Below are 22,437 nucleotides of genomic sequence, written 5' to 3'. Positions count from 1 at the left end.
CACCAAGGTCTTTATTATAGCATGTCTTGTTAAACACACTATGACTTTATCACAAAAACAAATGACACTTTCACTGTTAAATGTGATTTAGCAACTGCATTAATTAGCACTAATCAAAAATTGTTATTTATATTGTTTGGGATTGAGATAAAGACAATATGTGTAACTGACTTTTATGTATGTTTTTATTTCTGTAGTGATTTTTCAAAAGGATCCAAAGTGTGAACATAACACAGGGGTTAACAGCAGAATATTAAAATACAACAAGCTTTTTAGTCAAATATATAATCACTGGATTGAAAAATCTGGTTTGAAACAGTTAGTGGTGAAGTAAACATGGTTGGTTGTGTGCTTTCTCAGTCAAACAGCCTCTTCATGTGAAATAATGTGGTCCACTTTTATTGTAGAAACATAGCAGACTAGGCTCTCTGGTGGAAACTTCCCTTCCATGTTATCTAGATTTAACTTTTCAGGACAAATACAAGTTCTACTTCTTTTTTTTTGGGCAGTTCCTTTTAATCTGACTTATTTAACATTTTATTGCACAATTTCACAACCCCAGAGTGTTCTGTAACATCTTGCTAACAAATAAAAAATAATGTACATATGGCGTGTATAAGTGATGTGTCAGTAAGGATATTTGGCAGAGCTTTTTGTATGTATCGGTTGTCCGTTGCACTCATTTTCAAAACTCCTTGTGAGGTGTAATGTTCACCAAATGTTTTTCAGAACAATGCAGAAAGGGAACATTTACAGTAATTAGTACAGAGTGATGAGAGAGAGTGACCCAGAAAGACCTCAGTGATTGCAAATAGTGTCATGGGGGAGATACATGAGAGGTGACAGAGGATGTGCAATAAACTTTTATCAAACCCTAAATATGCACATAAATAATAAGAAAAGTCAATAGCACAATAAATGACATTTCCTGCAATGAAATAGATCATAAACCAAAGTCAACACTGTGAGAAAGGCCAGCATTTCTTTGTTGTTTTTGAAGCAATGAGGCATACATTTTGGTGTGACACTGTAATTATGTACAAGGGGTTACTGCCCAGTCTTCTCTAAACAACAACATACCATTTTTACATGACCTGAATAAGCATGTGTCAAAAGCTGAGTTCATGAATTTGGCTCAGAGAGGAAGACAATTTAGCAGCATCAGCCAACTTTTTTTGTTTATAAGTCTGGTATGGAGCTGCTCTTGAACATGACTGAAGGTTCTAAACATTAGATAAAGGAGTTCGAAATATCCTCTTATCTGTCTGCATGAGTGGTTTTAAAGGATGTGTAGTGCTCGTACACCCCAAACCATGCAGGAGGTGTTGCACTAACACTATCAGCACTCTCTCACTGTTCTAATCCCTCAACACACCCACACTCACACTCCTGAGCGCACTGAGATAATTAGTCTATATACTGAACAGCACTGTGACATCCTGATAGACAAACGAAGCCTCAGACACAGAGAATATAGTGTTTCACAAGTGCATCAGCTGTTTGAGAAAAAAAATGATTGTACAGTATAACACATAATCAAGGTCCAGAAGAGAGCATTATGAGAATTAAACACTAGGAGATGTGCATTAATTGTTGGTGTAATGTTACCAATCACAAATTCCTATATTGTATTTCAAGTATTTTAGTCCACTCCTACCAGAGCAATTTGCCAATGTGTACTTCTTTATTAATTAAAAAAAAACAACAACACTATTTATCCATTTATAATTACATTTAATGTTATGGAATGTCCACAAGTCACTTGTGTTATTCAAGAGCTATGAATAGTCATTCCTTCACCAGCCTCTCTTTTTTCTCTCTCTCTCTCTCTTGAAGTTAGAAAGCAAATAAACAGAGCTTATCATATTACTGAGGAACTAAGTGCAAAAAAAAAATTCGTGTGAAAAGTGCAAAGCTCTGAGACTGGAGACTGCTTCAATAAATAACTAAACAGCTCCTTAGAGAAAGTTTGACCATATTTATACAATTATAATTTTTTGTTGGTAAATCATAACAGATTCACAGGGACAGGGACTTGCAAGGGGGGTGTTCATAATCATAATATAAGGAAATGGAAATGTATTAGAATGAGCATATTTATATAAACCTGTATAAACAGCACCATATTATAATGGCAGTCGATGCAGAGAAGAAAAAATATATATTTTTATGCCATTAGCATACATCCCAAGGTTCTTCCTAGAAAACATATGCTTTTCAGAGAGACTTTTATTATCTATATAGTGCCCTTGTATGGTATTGTTTCAAATAAGTGAGAATAAAATTGTAAGAAATAAACCAGTTTCTGAGTTCTCTTTACATGTAACTGTGTCCTTGCAGGCCCTATCCCAGGAGATATAACACCACATGACAATTATTACACTTTTACAAGATGGGGTGCTTAGTGATAGCACAAGCCTAAGCATCTTCCTTATGTAACGCATATGGTTCCAGTTTTAGTCAATATAATACAACATTTCTGCTGTCATCATCATTACAGTAGACTACCTGCAATATCTGAAGTGACACTGTATAGGGTTTTAATGTTGTTCTATTTTTTAGCAGAACAAAAATCCTCTAAAAACAATTTGCACTACTTAAGCCAGAGATGGTTTATAGAATGACACAATGATAGCCTACTTGTGTTAAGTATTAGCCTATAAACACAATTCATGGGAAAAAATAAATGTTTAGTTATGGCATCCTCGGAGATGTTTTGTGGAAAAAAAAAATAGACTGTTAAGATAGAATTTGAGGATAACTCTGTTACAACTATGTGATGTAGGAAAAACAATACTTAGTGTGTATAATTTAACTGTATAAGACAAGTGATGATTATTACACAATAGCATGAACAATAGCACAAAAACTATAAAACAGCAGTGCTTTTATTGTGAAATGTATACAGTATAAATAGGATGAGATTCCTGTTAGTCGAGACAATAAATGTCTCCTCTTTAACGTCTCATTGCATTTTACGCAGACTGTGATGAGCCTTATGCAAATGCTCCAGTTGCAATGATCCATTGTCATCATGCAACGATCCGCTGACCTTTCAAATCGATAACACTCAAGCCATCAGAAACATGGCGTTTAATCTTAATGATGATCATGCCTGCCATGCAGCATTATCATAAAAACAACAGCAACACAGAGACTGAAAGGAGGATCTGTATAAGGCATGAGTCAGATTACTGGATTAATTTAGGTGTGCTAGGTAAACTGTCCACCGAACAGATAGCTAGTGGCTCCATCAGAAGCTGAACCCTTGCTAGCGCCGAGCTATTAAAAGCAGTTAATGGGAGCATTGAAGAAAGCAACCCACAGAGAGCATAGCGCAGATTATGTAACATCAGACACAGGGATTCACCTTTTATCAATATGCCCCCAAATGGAGCTTCAAAAATGTCACAAATGGTCTTATTTATTTTAAAATTTATATTTCTTATGAAGGCCAATGACAACAATAATATAGAAGGAAACATCTTGATGCTCTCTCTTAACACCAAGGACAATTCCCTTATGATAGTAGACATGTCTGATGTCGTCTAGCCAGAAAGCAGGGAGGAAGCCAACTCAGTATATTGCACTGATATGAAGTAAACAAGCACTGCTGCAAATAATGAAGCACACAGCAGGACCATCACAGAGGAGTGAAATCAACAGCATATTACTCACCCTGATAGCTACTACAGAGCGCGGCGTCTGTCTGTTCTGAGCTTCCTCCTCGACTCTCTTGTATCCTTTCTCTGTTTCCTATTCCTTCTTTCCTACACCCATGAGATGCAGACTGGTCCAGAGCTCATTGCCATGGTTACAGGACGTGGAAGATTTGGTCACGTGATTTGGTTGGCAGTCGGGAGGAAAGGCAGAGCAGCCCGCAGCCCCTCCTTACTCAGATGACGCTGAGCATCCCGTCTGTTCACAAAGAGCAGCCTCCGTGTGCGGCTGTGAACACACAATGGATGTCTTAAGAAGATGAAGATGGGTGTGGCGAGCATGAGGAGGTGTGTACATGTGTGGGTGTGGGTGTGTATGGGGGGGTGTTTAGGGCTTTAAGTGAGTCAGTGCACCCTAGTGAGTCTGTGTACAAAATGTACTGGTGTGCAGCAGGGCTGCCAGGATACAGGAATAACACACCAAGAAGACAGCCAGGCATTCCTACGTCCTCCCAAATGTGGCTGCTTGACCTGCTGGCCTTGCACACTCTTAGTGAGGCAGTTATTTATATCAGAAGAGTTCTGGGACAGTTGCATTGCTGTTAGCCAGTGTGTGAGGTTTTGGATTGTGTTATGGAAATGACCCACAAAAAGCTTTCGTCTATTCTACAGTATTATTTCTATGCCTCTTCAATCGATTGCACTTCCCTCAACTCATTTAAAAAACAATTCAAAACCTTTCAAGAACAAAATGAATTTATTTCTACCAACAAGCTAGATGAATATTTGGACAAAGTTATTGTTATTTGAGCTGTATTCGACATTATATTGGAATCAAATAAATTAAATAATGCCCGAAAGTGCTCACTTACAAGTAAGCAGATAAAAGGTCTAGGGTTGATTTCAAGAATTTGTTGCTGTTAACACTCAAAAACTCCAAAAAATGCTGTCACTGCCAGTGAAGCAAAGCATCATTAGGCTAGAAAATAAAAATAAACCCATCAGAGAAAAAGAAGGAACAAAATAATGAGCTCAGGAACACCAAAAGCCCCCAATGGCCATGGAAAACAACTGCTAGTGGATGACAGACTAATTCTTTCCCTGGTCAATAAAAAACCCGTCACAACAGTTGGCAAAATCAAGAACAAAGTCAAAGACAAAAATCTAAAGAAGACTTACCACATAATGTAAACAATTTGTAAGCTCCCGGAATAAGAAGACCAGATTTCAGTTTGCCAAAAACATTTAAGAACTATATGTAGAGAGATAAGACAAAGGTCAAATTGTAACGGAATGATAGGAGAAGAGAAAAAGCTGCTTATGATAATTTTATGGTTTAAGCATGTCCGGCTGTGAGTGGAACTGGTTCCCTTGTATTTATTGTTTAAGTGACTAGGGCAGGGTTATAGTATCTCCTCTGATTTATGTGCTGCTTTTCACAGTGTTGATGGACAATGTGCATCCAGCATATATCTTTATTTACATTTATCTCATTTTATACAACTGAGGGTTAAGGGCCAGCAGTGGCAGTTTGGTGGACACAGGATTCAAACCCACAATCTTCTGATCATTAGTCCAACACCTTATCCACTAAGCTACCACTTTCCCTTGCCACGTTTAAGGCAAATTAGTAGAATGATTTACAATGGCCAAATAAATCACCTGACTGGAATCCAACTGAGCACCCTAAGAGCAAGCAGGAACTGAAGACAACTTCAACATCTGGCAGAGAATCTCCTGGGAATCAATCATTGTTTCTATGGGTTAAAGACTTACAGGTTGTCCTACAATGTTTACCCAGATGTAATGGATGTAAATACCCTAAGATGAGGTGAAAGTCTCTGCTTTGAATAATTCTATTCATTAGTTAATTTAAACAATGGGAAATTTTTAAGTAACCAATCCACCTATTTGTGAAATGACAATAAAATGTCTCTTCTCCCTAGGCCTTTTGCTTCAAATATCTTAAATGAGGTTTAAGTAGTAAAAAATAAGCCAGTGCTCTGTACAAGTGGCAGACCCAGCAGTTTGTGTCCTGTGTGTGACTTTCACCATATCAAAATGTCCTTAAATCAACATGTGGAGATAAGGGAAATCTCCATCATTCCCATGAACTGCTTTAATTACATGGTAATAAGGTTTGGGACTGTTTTACATACACTGAGCTGAACACAGTTAGTTCAGTCATCTGAAATGATTATGCTGGGAAAGTGCATGCATTACTAGAAGAAACAAAGTTTAACATTTCCTTTGTAAAAGCTCGGTTGTGTCGTAACTCTGTGACATTACTGTGCAGAGTTTTGGTGTATTTAGACACCGGGTTGATCACAGTGGGATCTAATTGTCCAGTGTGGAGGACCATTGGGGAAATAAAGGAGTGCCTTTGTGTCATGGATGCGTAGGCTAAATGAGTGCATTGGCACTGGGGCTGTGATGTAATGACCACACAAGAGCAATGCTCTGGTCTGCTACAATGACGGATATTCAGTTTCGTTTAGAAGAAAATTATCAGTGAAATCCAGTTGCATGCTTTTGGAAAGAGTGTGGGTAGATCATCCATTATAATTATTACTTATGACTGTTCTTGTTCCCAAAGTCATGTACACCACTCTTTGGCATAATGTGAACTTCGTTAAAGAGTCTGCAAGTAAATCTGGATGTTATTATTGATATCTTCTTTGGACACATACAGGAAGCCTGAGGTAGTCTCTGTTTTCATGCATTTTGAGTAAGCTTTCTTCTTTAAACGCTGAAGTCATAGGTTCAGTGTGTAAGAACCATGAATAAAACATAAGAAGCCTGTCAGCTTTCAAAAGACAGAGTCAACTAAGAAGATTGTCTTCCCAGCAATTCAAGAGCCATGTGTAGCTTTTGGTCCATATGAGCACTACTGCTTGTGTACTTATTGATTTTGGAAGACCAACCTGTCAGTAACAAATTGGCATTAACCAAAAGTGGGCTTTTCCTGTCACTCAGAGAGCCAGTAGGAAAACCAAGCTGTTAGCATGAATGTATACAAAATTCATAAAGCTGGGATGAAGTTGTGAACATTGATTCATCCATCCTGTTGTAATTAGTTTCAGATTTCCAGTACTGGCATTGATTATTGTCATCTAATACAGAACCATAACCCATTTGTAAATTTTGTGAAAGAAGCAGATTGAAAGCCTCAATGCCCTTTTGTTGGGATTTTTGGGATATGGATATAAAACAGAGGGTAACCTAGAGGGTTATACATGGAAAGATAATAAAGCTTTCCTTTTTTACAAGGCATGCATGGAGTACATTCATAACACGACAATTAACTCTGCCAAATGAAACCCACAACACGTCTTTCTGCACATCGTTAGTTCTTATACCTCACTGCTGATGTTTATATGATGCCTATCAGCCCATTTCATATCACACCATCCTTTATTCATACATATACAGTACTGTGGGGTACTGACACAGACAAAAAAAATTAGAGGATATGTAGATAAGAGTGAGGATGAGGACAGGTAGAGAAAGGAACAATCTGATATTCTCTGTGTATAAAAGATACAAGATATACACATTCTTTTCCCCAATCCATTATGTCAGAAAGTTATTATAAAGTGTCAACTATATGAGCTCTTTTCATACATAGGGTTGTTTAAGGTTCCATCTGGATTATGATTTTGATGATGATGATGGACTAGAATCCCATCCAGGTTGTATTTCCACCTCACACCGAGTATTCCTGGAACAGGCTCCATTTCCACCATGAATAAAATTAAGCAGTTTCTGAAGATGAATGATTTTTTTTATTTGTTAAGCAGCCATATTTATCATGGGCTCAGAACGCTGTCAGTTTAAAGTTTCACATGCTCTCAGGTTTCCTCCTACTATCCAAAAACCTGCAAATAGGCAAACTGGCTATGATAAATTACCCCCCAGTGTAAATGTGGGTTGTGTGTGATGCACTGTAATAGACCGTTGTCTCATGTCTGGTGGATCCGGATTCACTGTGACTCTGATCAGGAATGAGATTATTATCATTTTGGCCTTCAAGAAATGTTCTGAGTGACTTTAAATACTCAAAATATAATGTTTAAACTGATGAATAAATGATTTCCAGTATGAATTCATTCATTAAAAACTAGACGATTTCTTAAAACTTTAATATTTGATTTACCCACTGGAGTAGTTAAGAGAAACTTCAAGTAGGTTAATTGGTTTAGGGCATTTGGTATAAAAAAAATCATTTGACTCACATAATTTCCCAGGAAACGGAATAATGAGAGTAATTAGTTGACATTTGCATGGGGAAAAAATCAGCAAAATTATGTTTAATTCATTTGCATTCACGTCTATCTTACATGTGTTTGGAGAGTTTTAAAAACATATTGTCATTAATGGTTACATTTTCTTTAATTCTTAAGGCTAATAACCCTGTACTTATTCTCTCCAGAAAATGATAGCTTTTAAAAAGGACATAAAACCATGATGACATTAATGAGAAAATAAGATGTGCAATTTAAATGAGTTTTTAATATTTTTTTTCCATCTTCTTAAAACTTTTACTGAGTCTTTTACCCATTGAACTAACTGCTTGATTCTCTCTCTCTCTCTCTCTCTCTCTCTCTGTATTGTGTGTATGTGTGTGTGTATGAGAGAGAGAGAGAGAGAGAGAGAGAGAGAGAATCAGGCAGTTAGTTCAATACAAGGGCTCATAAAAGGCCTTTATAATAATGCAGGTCAAAAGGCCTCAGTAATGATGCATGCAGTTCTTTTGAAAGCCACAGCTATTATAAGTCTGTTACGGACCATTAAGATACTACACTAGCATGGCTGCACAGACAGAGCAGAGCTATTGCAGGCATGTATACACATTAAATAGTGTTAAATATAAAGAAATAAACTCATAGCATTTTCTCTGCATTTGGAAAAACCAAAATGAACACATACAGTATATAGTTTGTGTTATTACTGTTGGACAAAGACCAGTACACTCTGAAATTCCTGTAAACTAGGGACAAAAGGGCACCGTTGTCTAGCTTTCTCCTTGGGATCAATTTAGCATTATGCATGCGCAACTAAAAACCACTAGAGAAATGCATCTGCTGTGAGTTGGCAATTTAGAGAGAAAGACAGAAAAATTACAGGTAAGGTTACTGTTATTGAAACCTGTGACACTGTCTCAGTATTAATCAGACTGGGGTAATATTGCAAAGTCCTGTAACCTGCTCTGAACAGGTCGTCTTTCAAAACCAGGTCAAATTCTGAATTCAAATTAGATATGTGCAAAATACAGTAGCAAGTGTTTATGAAACAAGCTTTACTATAAGCCTCTGGTTACACAAATGCACATGATTAATAGTGTACAATTATAGTTTCCCTGTTGTGTCCACTCAAGTTGTCTTCCTCATCTCATCTCAGGGAGTTTTTCCTTGCCACCATTGCCTCTGGCTTGCTCATTAGGGATAAAAAAAAATATACAAAAAATTGTAAACATATAAATTCCTTCTTTTATATTTGTGTAAAACATCTTTGCTACAGTGTCCATTTTAAATGCACTATACAGATAAAAATGTAATTGAATTGATTTACTTTTTAATAAATCTCCATATAATCTTGTTACAAATTTAAGTGGAAGTGCAACACAGATCATGACAAGGGTCATTTCCTTTGGAGAAACAATCAAAATATCAGTGCAAACATCTCCAGAACAATACTGTGATTGGTCGCAGCTCTCCTCTGTCCAGCCATTTTACTGGGTCTGTACTGAGTGTTAGATCTTCAAGATTTATCATTCTCATTCATCATTCTTTATCACTGCATATCAGTGAATGTCAGCACCACCAGTTGAGATGAAAGCTATTGGGATGTGGTAGTACACCCTGTTAAAGCATTGTTGCATAATGTTGAAACTAGAACATGCAAATGACTCGGGGTCAAAATTTGCTTTGAGCAAAGCATCTGCCTGCATAGACCTACCACTGTGGTACCTTTTTCGCTATCCTGAAAGAATAAAGATGACTAGTGAATTTGAATGAACTTATGTTATGTGAAAACCTAAACATTTCAATCTGTATGATGTCTTCATTGCTGTCTTAGGCCCACGTTAACTATATTTCTTTCTTTCTTTTTTATAATGCATTGACCTATTTTCCTAGCATGAGGTATGTTTATTTGAAAAAGACTATAAAACACTGCATTGGACTGGCATCCCATCCAGAGTATTTCTGCTTAGTGCCCACTGCTTCCAAGTTCAGCTTTGGATTAACCGCAACCATGACCTAGATGAAATGATTAATAAGAAGATTGAATGACTTACAGTCACTCTGGACAAGGGCGCCTGCCAAATGCTGTAAACATAAATGTACTAAAACCAATGCAGTTGTTAAACACATGTTCCGAATACTCGAGAGGAACACAACACTTTCCCTAAAGCTGTTCACGATGGAAAGGTCAACAGCTCTAAGTGACCGTCCTACATTTTGTGACTAGGAATATAAATACCAGTCTACATTGTATAGCTAGATACTATACAGTAAGACTGTTGCCAGAAAAAGGGATGAATCAGGGACAGGTAAGTGACACAGTAAGCAGCACAGACACCAGATAGTCGATTGATCTTATTAGCTTTCCATTTGGTGCGGAAACGAGTGATTTGAAGTATTGATCAGCGTGTGGCTCTTAAACCAGATCTAAGCAGGTTAGTGATTGATTTACAGTCTGCTCTTTTGTGAATCTCTGGTTCATGCCATTCTCAGGAAGCAGCAGGTTCAGGCATATAGTAACCTGGTGATTTAACATATCAACTGGAAAACAAACATCCATAAAACTGCAGTTTCCATTAGCCCATATTGTTAGCATATACTTTATTATACTATTTTATGAAGTGATTTACAAGTAGATTTCTATTTTCCCCAAACTGTATCTGTGTAATGCATTAACAAATAAATAAAAAATAAATAAATAAAAAAGCAATGCATTTTCCAAACTGCACCTTGAGTATACAGGTATTATGCATCCTGTTTTGCTTATTTTTATGTTGTTCTATTTTTTTTTTTTTTCCAAACAAAAACTGTTTGTAGGTTAATAATAATTTGCAGATATCGAGGAGAGATTTTTTTGTTTTGTTTTGTTTTGTTTTTTTAGTATTTTTCAAAGGCACATTATATGGATAGGTCTCAATTTCATGTGAAGGTTAGAAACAAACCGAGTATGAATGACTGTGTAGTTATCTATAGTCCCAGAAATAAGCTCCACACTTTGCTGTTCACAGATGGAACCTTTTCATGTAGCTTCAACCAGGAAGAGGGGGCAGAGCTCATTTCTTTGCAAATGTAATTCACCTTAAGCACTAATGAGTAGAATATCAGTCGTGGGTGGAGGTTCAGTGGTTTGGAATTCATCTACTTTTCACTTCTGAAATAAATCTAGACCTTTTTTTCAGCCAGCTTTCTATGAATATAAAACACAAAATACACAAACAATTCAATGTAAATGCTTTATAAATGTCTGAACTCACTTATTAGCTAATGCCCACCTTTGCATTTGTGCGACATTCATGCCAGCCTCAGGACTGTTTAATTTAACAACAACAACACCTAAAAACACAATGATTTAGAGTAAAGTTTTTGGGTTTTAAGCTAAATCTTTTTTTTTTTTTAATTAATTAATTTTAGTAATTAATCTTTATTTTAGGACTAGGGTTAATCCAAGCGCATAAAGCTAACCCACATATCATTCAATGACAGGCCTAATTTTTATTTTTAATTCTATTACTATTCACTCCCTCCTTTGCATCCATCCTCTTAGTTAAGAACAGTAGATATATTTTCTCATTTTCAACACGAAGTATTTTAAGCCCCTAGTTGTGATTCAACACCCAATGGTTACACAATCATCCTCAAATCCAGCCAGACCACAACTTCTTGCTGTTACACAACCCGAACCTGTAAATGCAATAAATGCTGTGGGACATTACTGCAAGCTTGCAATAACTGTCCCTTCCCTAACAATGCCCAACTCTGCTTAAGCTAAAGACTATAAAGCAGTAGGAGGGAACATGTGGTATTTAACATTTGGCTGAACTCCCGGCCTTGACGTCATGCTATAAATATGCTGAGCTTTAACATGATCCATGGCATCCATGAAAGAAACAGTGAGGAAAGAGCGGTGTCTTACAGGGAAAGAGCTAATTAGTTTACAAACACAAAGATAAAATTACGAAGGAACTCATTTTGTTTTTTAACTTTGTCGCTGCTCATACAATTACAGCGTCATAAAATAAGCAAAGCTGTACTTTTATGAGTTTATATGTCACACTAAAACATATATGTATACTGTAACAGCATGGAAGTAACAAAACTCACAGGATATACTGGTATATACAATAACATCACAACCTGATTCTTTTTTTTTTTTAGTCCTAAAATATTTAATTGTTTATAGAATGACGTCATAATTTTTATCCATTTTTATTTACATGTAATGTTGTGGAACATCCAAGAAATAAGTATCACTTATGTTATGCGGTTTTAAACATTTATGGCCTCACCTGCCTCTTTTTTCTCTCTCTTCTTAATGTAATTAAGAAAAATAATTATATTTATCACAACACCAAGAAACCACAAGTCGCAAAGTTAGTAACTAGTTTTTCTGTAGAGTTTTTCTTTCTCAGGGATCTTAAAGGTACAGCTTTATATGAAAACATATACATGTTAAATAAATGTCTCCTAGGAGAATGCTTCAACAGGGCAACTTTTATAGCTTTTCATTGTAAAATAAACACTAGTTTAAATACACGTTTATTGTTAGGCCTAATTTATTTGAGCATTGTCATACAAGTCCCTGTGAAACTATAACTTATAATAGAATGAGTGCACTACATGTTTTTATTGCCAACATTGTTGCGATAAAAACATGAATCAACACTTTGTGACCAATCAGATTCAATATTTCAGCAGCATATTGGTATAAATATGTATGAAGTCTGGAATTGTTGGGGAAAAACAGTTCCAAAGGGTTCTTGCATTTCCCTCACAGCCTGCATTTTATTCAAATGTCTTCTTCTAATCTTGTTTTTTTTCTTTCATCTTTAATTCCCATTATTATTCTATTCTATCGTGTATATTAGCACCAGCTTTTTCTTTTTCAAAATCATTATGGATGTATTGTATTTGTCTTATCTTGTCTTTTGAAAGCAGCATGGCTTTCTAACTACAATAAATTATTCAACTCAGCGAAGCAAACTAAAGTTACTCAGTTATTCTTGGATGTCTTCATATATATCTGAGAATCAGTTCCATAAGAGAATAAACTCTCTTGCTTATTTCATGTAAGCCACTTTTACGCTGCTAGAAATTCACTGTACATACACACACACACACACACACACACAGATATACACAGTGCAGCTGTTCAAATATTGTGACATGTGATTGCAGCCAGATACAAAGGGTCTTTTTCAGTTTGAGCTAAGAGACAAAAGGAAGAAAGAAGAGGACAAAGTCCCCCATTTGACCGCTCTGTGTCCCTAGCCAAAAGAAAGCTTTGTCTAACACACTGCATAGTGATGCTCTGGAGCTCTCTCCAACAACTCCAAACCAGTATGGCTTCCTTCAGTCTTTCACCAGAGACAGCACAAACAAATCTCTCCATGGGAGAGTTCCTATAAAGCCACAGTCTAAAAATGGTGTATGGCCTCTTAAGAACATTTTGGGGAATCTGAATTGCTCAGTTTATTAAATATTATGTGATTTGGGGTTTTACTGTGTGTCATATTTTTAACCTGGAATCTCATCAGTCTGACACTTTCCATCAGGGAGGGCTGTGAAGCATTCTCTTGTAATTACCTTCAAGAGAGCAGGAAGTGTGAAATGTGCTATTGAGAACACTTAAGCTGAGAAAGACTTATCTTTTTATTTTCATTTACAATCGCAATATTTATCAGAAGCCCTTACCCTGAACAGGGATTTGAGAATGCCATAGAATTGATCTTCTTATTAGGCCATCCAGTTATGACCATATGTGACCTTATGACAGTATGTGGCTTGCTGGCATTATGGAATGCGCTTAAAGGTAAAAAACAAAGACTCTGCAATTCTCCTCAGGAGAGGTGTTCGCTTCTAAATGTTTCTGGTGACTCATTGTGAACAGACAGACGATGTTAGTCCTTGTGAATTGCTCCAAAAAGTTTTCAAAAAGAATTTGCCATACTTAAAAAAATCTGTTCCTAATTTCATTTAATGGTATAAAATATCCTCACATTAGTTCCTCTTATCTCTTACACTATAGTAGTAATAAACAGTTTTTGAGTCATTTCAAGTTAATAAGCTTAAAAAAACCAAACAAGAAAACGCCAGAGTTACATTCTCCAATACACACTACTACTAACACTAACACTGTGACTTTCCTGTGTTGGAAATCTGTTGCAAAGTTCTGACCCTTAAGACTCCTTCCATACATGTTAAATATAAATTGACAAAAATCTTCAAAATTTCACTTTGTTCAATAGAAACATTTGAATCCATTATGAATATTAGAGTTATATTAAATTGAGTCTAAGTCAATTAGCTGCAATAGAAACTAAATCATTTCATTCTTACTCAAGAGTTCAATAATGCTGATAAAAAAAAAAAAAATCACTTAAATTCATAGCATTTACACTTTCCACAATGGAAACAAAATGTGAGTTAGTGTTCCGAATATCTGGATAAACATAAATTAATTCCTGACTGTAATCTGAGCTAAAGACAATCCTTCTTTCCTTTACACCACTGAGAGATTCCTCAGTGCTTACAAGCAGCCTAATAAATATACAGAAAGCCATGAAAGCATTTTTACTTGATGATTCAAACATTCCAACAAGATTTTACGATCCATGGCATGCTTTAGGATTACAAAACTGGTAGAAATTCTGTCCAAGTAATTCAACTCTGATAGATCTTCTATGGGCAAAAGGTCTTAATGACTCCAGATCTGAATCTCTTGGCATTATTAATTGAAATCATTAAAGCACTGTTTCATGTTTTTACTTTGATTTTATGTTTATTAAAGTGAATTCTATTATGTTTTTAGCACTGAAGGTTTATATTTTACTTGGTGTAAATGTATGGTGTGCTGTTACTGTTACTGATGTCACAGTAAAGCTTAGATTTGTGCTAAGCTGACAGCAAAAAGCAGGTTATTTTCTTAATAAATGACTTCAGACAATACCACAAGGATGTCATCTGCTTCTAATGCTTCTAATGCAGGAAGTGGAATAAGGACACAATATTAAAAAAAACAACTAGATAATAGACTTAATGACTGGCCAGTAAATATTATGGTACCACAAAAGTTTGGAATCTACAGAATGTAAACAGGTCTAAAAAGATGGACCAGCTCTAGCTTTTTAAAATGAACACACATGCACACCACACAGATCCAAGTCAATAAAATTCATGGAAGATGTTAGTAAGACAACTACATATGTGCTGGTAATCATTTACATGGCCAGGTGTTTTGCCAAGAATGATATCAGCACAATTACAACACCGTTACTGAGCCGTTAATTGCTGTATATTCAGAGGGAATGTTTCCTTAATGGGCAGCTTAGGCAAATTGTTAATAATGAGTCGTGATTTCGGGAACAACCTAAGCAGGTAAAATGGTTTAATAGTTAAACTGAATTTGTGTTTTCTAAAGAGATGTGTTCCTTAAAAACATAAAACATTTATAGCAATGCAAAAATATCCTCAGTGAACTTCTGGTGAGCAGCACTTCCTGACTGACTGAGAGATAGCAGGAAAGTTCCCAGAGAGACCACATGCTCATTTAAAGGTCTAAGATTGTCCAGATTCGGCACAGTCAAAGCCTGCAATTTTCTACCAAAATAGACTTCTGGGAAATTTCATGATGGGAATGTTGTAAATTGCTAAGTAAGATTTTCTTCTTTTAAGGCATTGTATTCTATAAGGAATGAAATTTCACTTGATGCGACTAGAGTTGCTGGTTAAAGTTGGTTAAAATGAATTGTTTTATATTTGTGGAAATGATTAATGAAATATTTTACCCATTCCTTGATTATCAGATACCACTCAGATACCATTAGATAACTCTAATCACCTATTCCTTTCCTTTAGATTACTCTAATCTACCATTAACTATTACTGAAAAAAGAAAAGTGACTGTATGAAATATTTAGTTAGAAAACAAAATGCTTCTTCTTCTTCTTCTTTTTCCAAGAGATTAGATCCATTAATCTGCAGTCTTAGTGCTACGCAACAGCACTGGATGTTTCCAACATGACCTTGCCCAGGCTTGACACTCTGTAACTGATGTCAGATGTTTTACTTTTATGTATTGAATTTTGGAATGAATCGCGTTTGGCTCTCGGTGCTCAGTATGACATCAGTTCAATGTTCCACTTTGTAGATGGGCTTAAGCCCTTCACTTTCATTCCCAGCCTAGAGAGAAGCCTAAATGATGTATTTCCCATTTATTTAGCCAAAAGTACCAACTACACAACTGTCAGGTTAAATGAACTATTCTCTGCATGACAGGATTTTGGTGACACAGAAACTTTTAATGTTGGCTCATTCAATCTAAAGTTGATGAGTGTTCTGAAATCAAAGAAGTATCCAAGTTAATGGCACAATAATTATCATGCCATGTCAGGTATTTCTCTACTTTTGTACTCTAAAAAATGAGAGCCCTTCTGGCCACCAACACTCCACCCTGCCACTCCCTGAGGTAAGCATAGCGATCCAGTCCTAGCCACATTCAAAAGCAGCTACTGAGTTCAAGAAATACTCCAGTGTTTCATAAACTAATCTGTTTTTACTACCTTGCTATCTGTTGTGCATGACAGATTACTGCAGGTGATTATTTCAACACATTTCTGTGTACTTACTCACAGTAATGGTAAGCCCCCAGTATAGTAATGTGTGTCTGTGGGCTTGATACTACAAAATGTCTGGGAAAGCATAAATAACTTTGTGTTTCAGTGTTGGAAGATTGGTTAAAAGCACATAATGCATTTACTAGTACAGTGTATTGCATACTGTATAGTGCAGCATTATATATATTCACCTCTATTAATTTCAGGATTAAATTAGGCACTCTGGAGCCCTGATGAATTATATACTTGCATTAGAATTTCAAAACAGCAAAATCATAACAGGTGAGATTTTGGTATGTTGTTTTTTCAGTACTTGGGAACAAATTTCTTGCTGATGGTAACTGCACTTATGCTATAGATACAGTACATGAGGTTGAAAAATGAGAAAGTTTTGCTTTAAAGACCAGTCAGCAACTATCTGCTGCTTTAATGTAGAGTTTAGTCTTTAAAGAAGCTTCCAGCCATGAGACACTTAGAATTAATAAACAGAGATTAATAACTGTGTTGCTCACTTTTGAATTACTTAACATTATATCAACCCTTACAACACTTTTTTTTATGCAATATTCATTAACGTTATGAGTCAGACCATTCCTAAGACATTTTTATACAGGATGGCACACAGAGGACCAGAGAACTTAATTCTGCTAATTGAGGAAGGTGACAGACACTCCCACATGCTCTGAGTTACAGACTATCAGCTCTTCATTCTTTTAGATGCTTGAGTGCCCAAATGGAATCTTCCATCCTTCTTTCTTCTGATCGCTCGTCCTACTCATTCTGCGTCTGTTCTGAACACATGGACAGAAGCTGCTTCGAGGCTTTAATGTTCTCTGTGTGTGACAGAGCATGACAGAGGACTTCTGATTATCTTTTCAGATTATACTCCACCCGTTGTCATATTTTACAAAAGCCACACTGACACATGAGCATGCATTACATATGTGTAGAGAAACAAATGAGTAGCAGACATGCAGGAAATATCATACTTGGGGGTTCAATGACAGCTGGAGTACAAGCTAGGTCCTTCTTTACACACACACACACACACACACACGCACACGCATGCATGTATGCATGACCCCAAACACACCCAAGAATGGCTGAGGTTCCTGGACATAATAATTATATATAACAAAGAAAAAGAAGAAGAAGAAGAGGAAGAAGAAGAAAATAAAAATAATTTTGCCTAATATAATAGATATGCAATTTGAATAAAGTTGATTGTATGTGTTCATTTAAGAGAGATTTAAGACAGATTTTCTGGCTTTTTCCTGAATAAATAGAAATGTATCCTTATGTATATTTTTATGTATTAAAATGTATTTTTTGTCCATGGTATTCTACAGTCAGTAGCTTGAGCCTAGGTTGAGAAGATGGCTGGAGTATTATTGACAAAGAAGTCATCTCTTCCTAACAGCTGGTCAGTGAGACTAATCACACTGGAAGATGAAATTCTGCTTTTTATTTGGCACAATAGCAGAGAGAGAGAGAGAGAGAGAGAGAGAGAGATAGATAGATAGAACGGAAGGAAGAGAGGGTGAGAACTGTTCCCCAGAACCCAGAACACTTTGGCCACCCTGCCAGCTTTAAAGAGTTATTTTACAGAAACCTAAAAGCAGGATTTAGTATCTAATGACCCACATGCTCTCAGTCGTGCCAGTTCGTTCTGCTGAGTGCGCTGTCAGCTCTGTGTGGCCTGGGACGGAAGTTGCTGGCCTCGTCCTGAATGTGTCCTTGGCCGAGAAACTGCTCTCTCTCTCTCTAAGCAGGTTAATGGTAGAGGAAAAGCAAGAATCTGGCATGGACTCACTGCAGCGATCCAGTACTTCACTATTCCACTGACAAACACACAAAAGAACAAATGTGTGTGAGGAAGCAAAGGAAAGGAGCCAAATGCTATGGATGCTTAGTCAAGCCAGATAGAAAGTGAGAGAGAGCGAAAAAGAAAAAAAAAGTGAGAGTTTCAGTGTACTGCATTTGGGCCTTGTGTGTTCAATGCAACACTCTGTAACCCCTGTAATCTCCCTCTGCCTCCGTGTTGGGCCTGAGCCGAGACTGAGGATTAAAGTAGAATAGTACACTCATGCAGACAGAGAGAGAAAGAGAGAGAGTTGAAAGATGGACAGCTTTCCTCTCAGGCTTGACACTTTTGCTCAACTAAGACTCTTTAAATCTTGGCCCTGATTCTTCAGATCATTTAAATGCTGCCGAATTGCCAAAACATTTAACTGACAGAGCTGAGCTCTATCTAGCATTGAAATGAACTTTTATGTTTATAGAATTCAAATTAGTCTTACAGATGTTATCCTTCCTCTCAGATTTGTTCTGAGGAAAAAGAGTATCACAACAAAGTGAAGCAACACAAGTCGCACAGCAGCTATGATGATGTTTCTCAATGTGTATCTTGTCCAATATCCTTAACAGATATGGCCTCCCATGTGGTGTGGTCCAGGGTTTATTCAGCCGTCTCCTTGTGTTAAGCTATAATTCTGAACAAGTGGTTAAGGCTTTAAAGGGATAGTTGTGAGTTCAAATCCCAGTATTTCCCAGCTGCCATGGTTGAGCTCCTGAGCAAAACACTTCCTTTTCATCTGTTCAATTGTATCCCCAATTGGTAAAAAGCATCAGCCAAATGGGCATTTGTAACAGTAAGCATGACTTGAAACTACTAGTCACATTTCTCTAGTTAATCCAACTATTACATAATCCAATGTACCATCTGTATATAACCAATGATTAGAACCATATGGCTACACATTCCTGTTAGGGCTTTCTATTATTACACTAAACCTTCAGAAATGGCATGTCCATACAGAATTCAGAACAAATACAAACCCTGCCTGACTATATGCATGGAATGTCTTCTTCAAGCATACAGCTTTGACTTTGAACAAATAAAACCAGCCATGTAGTCCTGGCACAAGGCCAGCCCAAATCACTCAATGCAGACAAAAGGCGCACCAGAATAGCGTGTGTGGGATATGTGACATGCAGTGGCACCCCGCACGGCTCCTCAGACAAAAAAACCAGCAGCCTCGTGGAATGCTAAGTGGCCCAGAGGCTCTGAGAAAGGCAGCCACAGAGCTGTAAACGGGGGGTTTTGGAGATGGAGTCGAAGAAAGATGTGGCAAAGCAGTAAATCTGTCTGGTACATAAGAATACAAGGCTGAGATGTGAATCGTCCACGTCAGCACGGCTTGTGGAAGCAAGCAAAGAACATTTGGATAATATAATTCATCCTAGAACATTAAGCAGTGTCATGGTGGCCCCAAATTCAATAATAGAATCCAGGCTCAAAGCATGACCTTTGGTTATTATTCCACACCCACATTAAAGCTCATAAAAGGAAAATGACAACGACTAGATTCAATATCTGTCTAACACTTTTCTTCTTTTCAGGGCATGTCACAACAATAAATGATCTGGGTGATTTGCTAATGGCACAGACCTTGAGGACATACGCTCACGTCGGGTAACCAATGAGAGTCCTCGATTAGCACACTCCTCCCACCCATGTGCCATGTGCTCTCTGTCTCGGAAAACACCCAGACAATTAGGAACAATGACAGAGTAGTAATGGGAACAATAGAATAACATGAGACAACACAAGTATGAAAAATGTTGGCCTTTATTTGTAAAAGAAAGTAAGAAAAAAAACACTACTACTACTACTACTACTACTACTAATTATTATTATTATTATTATTATTATTATTATTATTATTATTATTATTATTATTATTATTATTATTATTATTATTTATAAAGACATTGTCTCCATGGTAACCAATCAAACCTACCTACAGTGTCGAAATTGGCACTTACATTGCAAGTATTCATATCATCATTGATACCTGTATTCCCAACAATAGGTTTAATACCTTCACACAGACACACAAACACACACTTTTCTAGCCAAGCATGCTGAGGCCTGCACACAATTGAAAAAATTCTGAACATTAATTTGCTCAAGGCTGTCATATCATATCATTTGTGTGTGTGTGTGTGTGTTGTGCTCATGTCCTCATCTCACCTGTTTACAGCCACATACTGTATACTGAATCTATGCCACATATACACCGTTATTACACTCTTGAACGAATGAAACAAAGACTTGACTAATGACTGATCTGTCACCAATGTATCCCAGGCCTAATGCATCACAGATGGACTTATCTGCATATTATGTAATGCCGTAGTGAATACCCTGGACCACAGTGGCTTCATTCTCAGGGTATTACAAGGCAGCTGTTACACATATAAAGCCAAGGCATGGTCTCTGCTTCTGTGCTAATGTTAGCCTCAAGCAATTTCCCAACAGCTGATGTTCAGTTTTAGTGTATATCACAGCAGAGAGTTAGTCTATCATTGAATCCTTCACTCAACCCATCCATCCTAACACTTTAAAGTCTAGAAACAGATGTTATATACATCACTCAATTCAAAGAGAATAGTTTAAGTCACTGATATCTTATCTCAAGGGCCAGCTCCATAACTACAGTGTTTCTGTAGAGGTCTGGAAAGATCTGTTTTTTGGTATTGGTCATTTATATTCATCACGCGCCCTTCACATGAGCAACTACATCACTCCCACTCATCAGCATGGGTCTGCACAATATCCTACTGTCTTCTGAGACACACACAAGAGGGGATGAGGGTTTCTATAGCTGCACGAGGTAACTGGAATTGTGATCTGTGTGTACTGCTGTCAGCAAATCGAAGTACAGTAACAAGGTCACCTTTGTAACAGTGTGCCATTAAGATTCACACTCATTCTCAACTCACACACACACACTCCGCTGTTGCAGTCATCAGAATCAAAATGCTGATTAGGCATATTCTCACTTCCACTGTTTGCAAAACAGCTTCACTATTTAAATATTCTGAAACAGACAGCAAATCTTACCTTTGACGTCCGGTCCCTCTGATCCTCTCACCTTTCTTAGAGATCATCCAGGTCTTGTTTTCATTGTGTTTCTGTGTGTGTGTGAGAGAGTGTGTTTTGCTGTGTTGTATTCGTCTCTGCAATGCAGCTTCTCATTCAGCACAGAACACAAAACACTCAGCCTTTCAGCACTCCTCCATGCTTCTTAAAGCACCACGTCACTGTAAAGAGGCGAAATATGACCCAAATACCAGTCACACAATCTGCACTGGTGGTGGTGATGATGGTGAAATGGAACACAGACTTTAGCTAAGAATTTGGAATAAAAGGGATGAAATGGTTTGGTATGATAACAGGACAAAAAAACATTAGAAAAGAGATGCTAATCAGTGATGAACATACTGTGTTTTTCTGAGCACAAAAATGTGTAAAAGTTACAGCAGTAAACACTTTCTGCCTATTTTGTGTAGAGTTTTGTAATGAGTTCGGTAGTTCACACTTATTTTGTGACTTCTTATCACAATAATATGTAAGCAATATTAATAGCTAGGGATTTGTTTGCTTTTTCACTGCTGAGCTGCTGTATAATCTGCCACAGATACTGTAAAGACAGTAAAGACAAACGTACTAAGACACATATATTGCAATTCAGCCTAAAGAATATCATCATATTTACTCAGCAACCACATTTAAATGAAAATGTATAAGTATCTCTAGTTATATAGTAGCTTCATATCTCTTAATATACTACACTATGATGCAGCAACAAAATGGTACTCACTGGTCCTTACTCAACGCCATCTTCAGCTTCTTCTCACACACTCATCTCACACACACCTAATGCATCTAATGCAATTTTTCTTCCGCTTGTCTTTATGAAGACCTGTCTGGAACTGGTGCCAGCTAGTGTCTGACTCTGACTCTTTCTCTCTGCTTCCTGTAACATCAACAGAAAGTCCCACCTTTTCATCAGGCTCCTCCTCTTTAATGTAATCTCAATATACCTGAAAGTCCCAGTGGGAAAAGCTAACGTA

The 22,437-nt window shown here is 37.0% G+C and overlaps 1 protein-coding gene across 7 annotated transcripts in view; it reads right to left on the bottom strand.

Moving 5' to 3' along the window:
• The window catches only part of mical3a (microtubule associated monooxygenase, calponin and LIM domain containing 3a), a 93,590-nt gene extending 71,280 nt beyond the window's left edge, over positions 1–22,310 (bottom strand). For 3 of the 7 annotated variants that reach the window (XM_058388373.1, XM_058388371.1, XM_058388372.1), the window contains exons 1-2: positions 21,425–21,620; positions 3,679–3,948 (exon numbers count right to left, since the gene is read on the bottom strand). The gene's annotated coding sequence lies outside the window, so the exon portion shown is untranslated. Of the gene's footprint in view, positions 1–3,678; positions 3,949–21,424; positions 21,625–22,184 lie in introns of those variants that run through there. The other 4 variants (XM_058388374.1, XM_058388370.1, XM_058388369.1 and 1 more) reach the window with 3 other exon arrangements.
• Positions 22,311–22,437: the final 127 nt, after the last annotated feature.

The sequence above is a fragment of the Hemibagrus wyckioides genome, linkage group LG04 (genome assembly GCF_019097595.1).
Source record: "Hemibagrus wyckioides isolate EC202008001 linkage group LG04, SWU_Hwy_1.0, whole genome shotgun sequence".
NCBI lineage: Eukaryota > Metazoa > Chordata > Actinopteri > Siluriformes > Bagridae > Hemibagrus > Hemibagrus wyckioides.
This window is presented reverse-complemented; position numbering and strand designations above follow the sequence as displayed.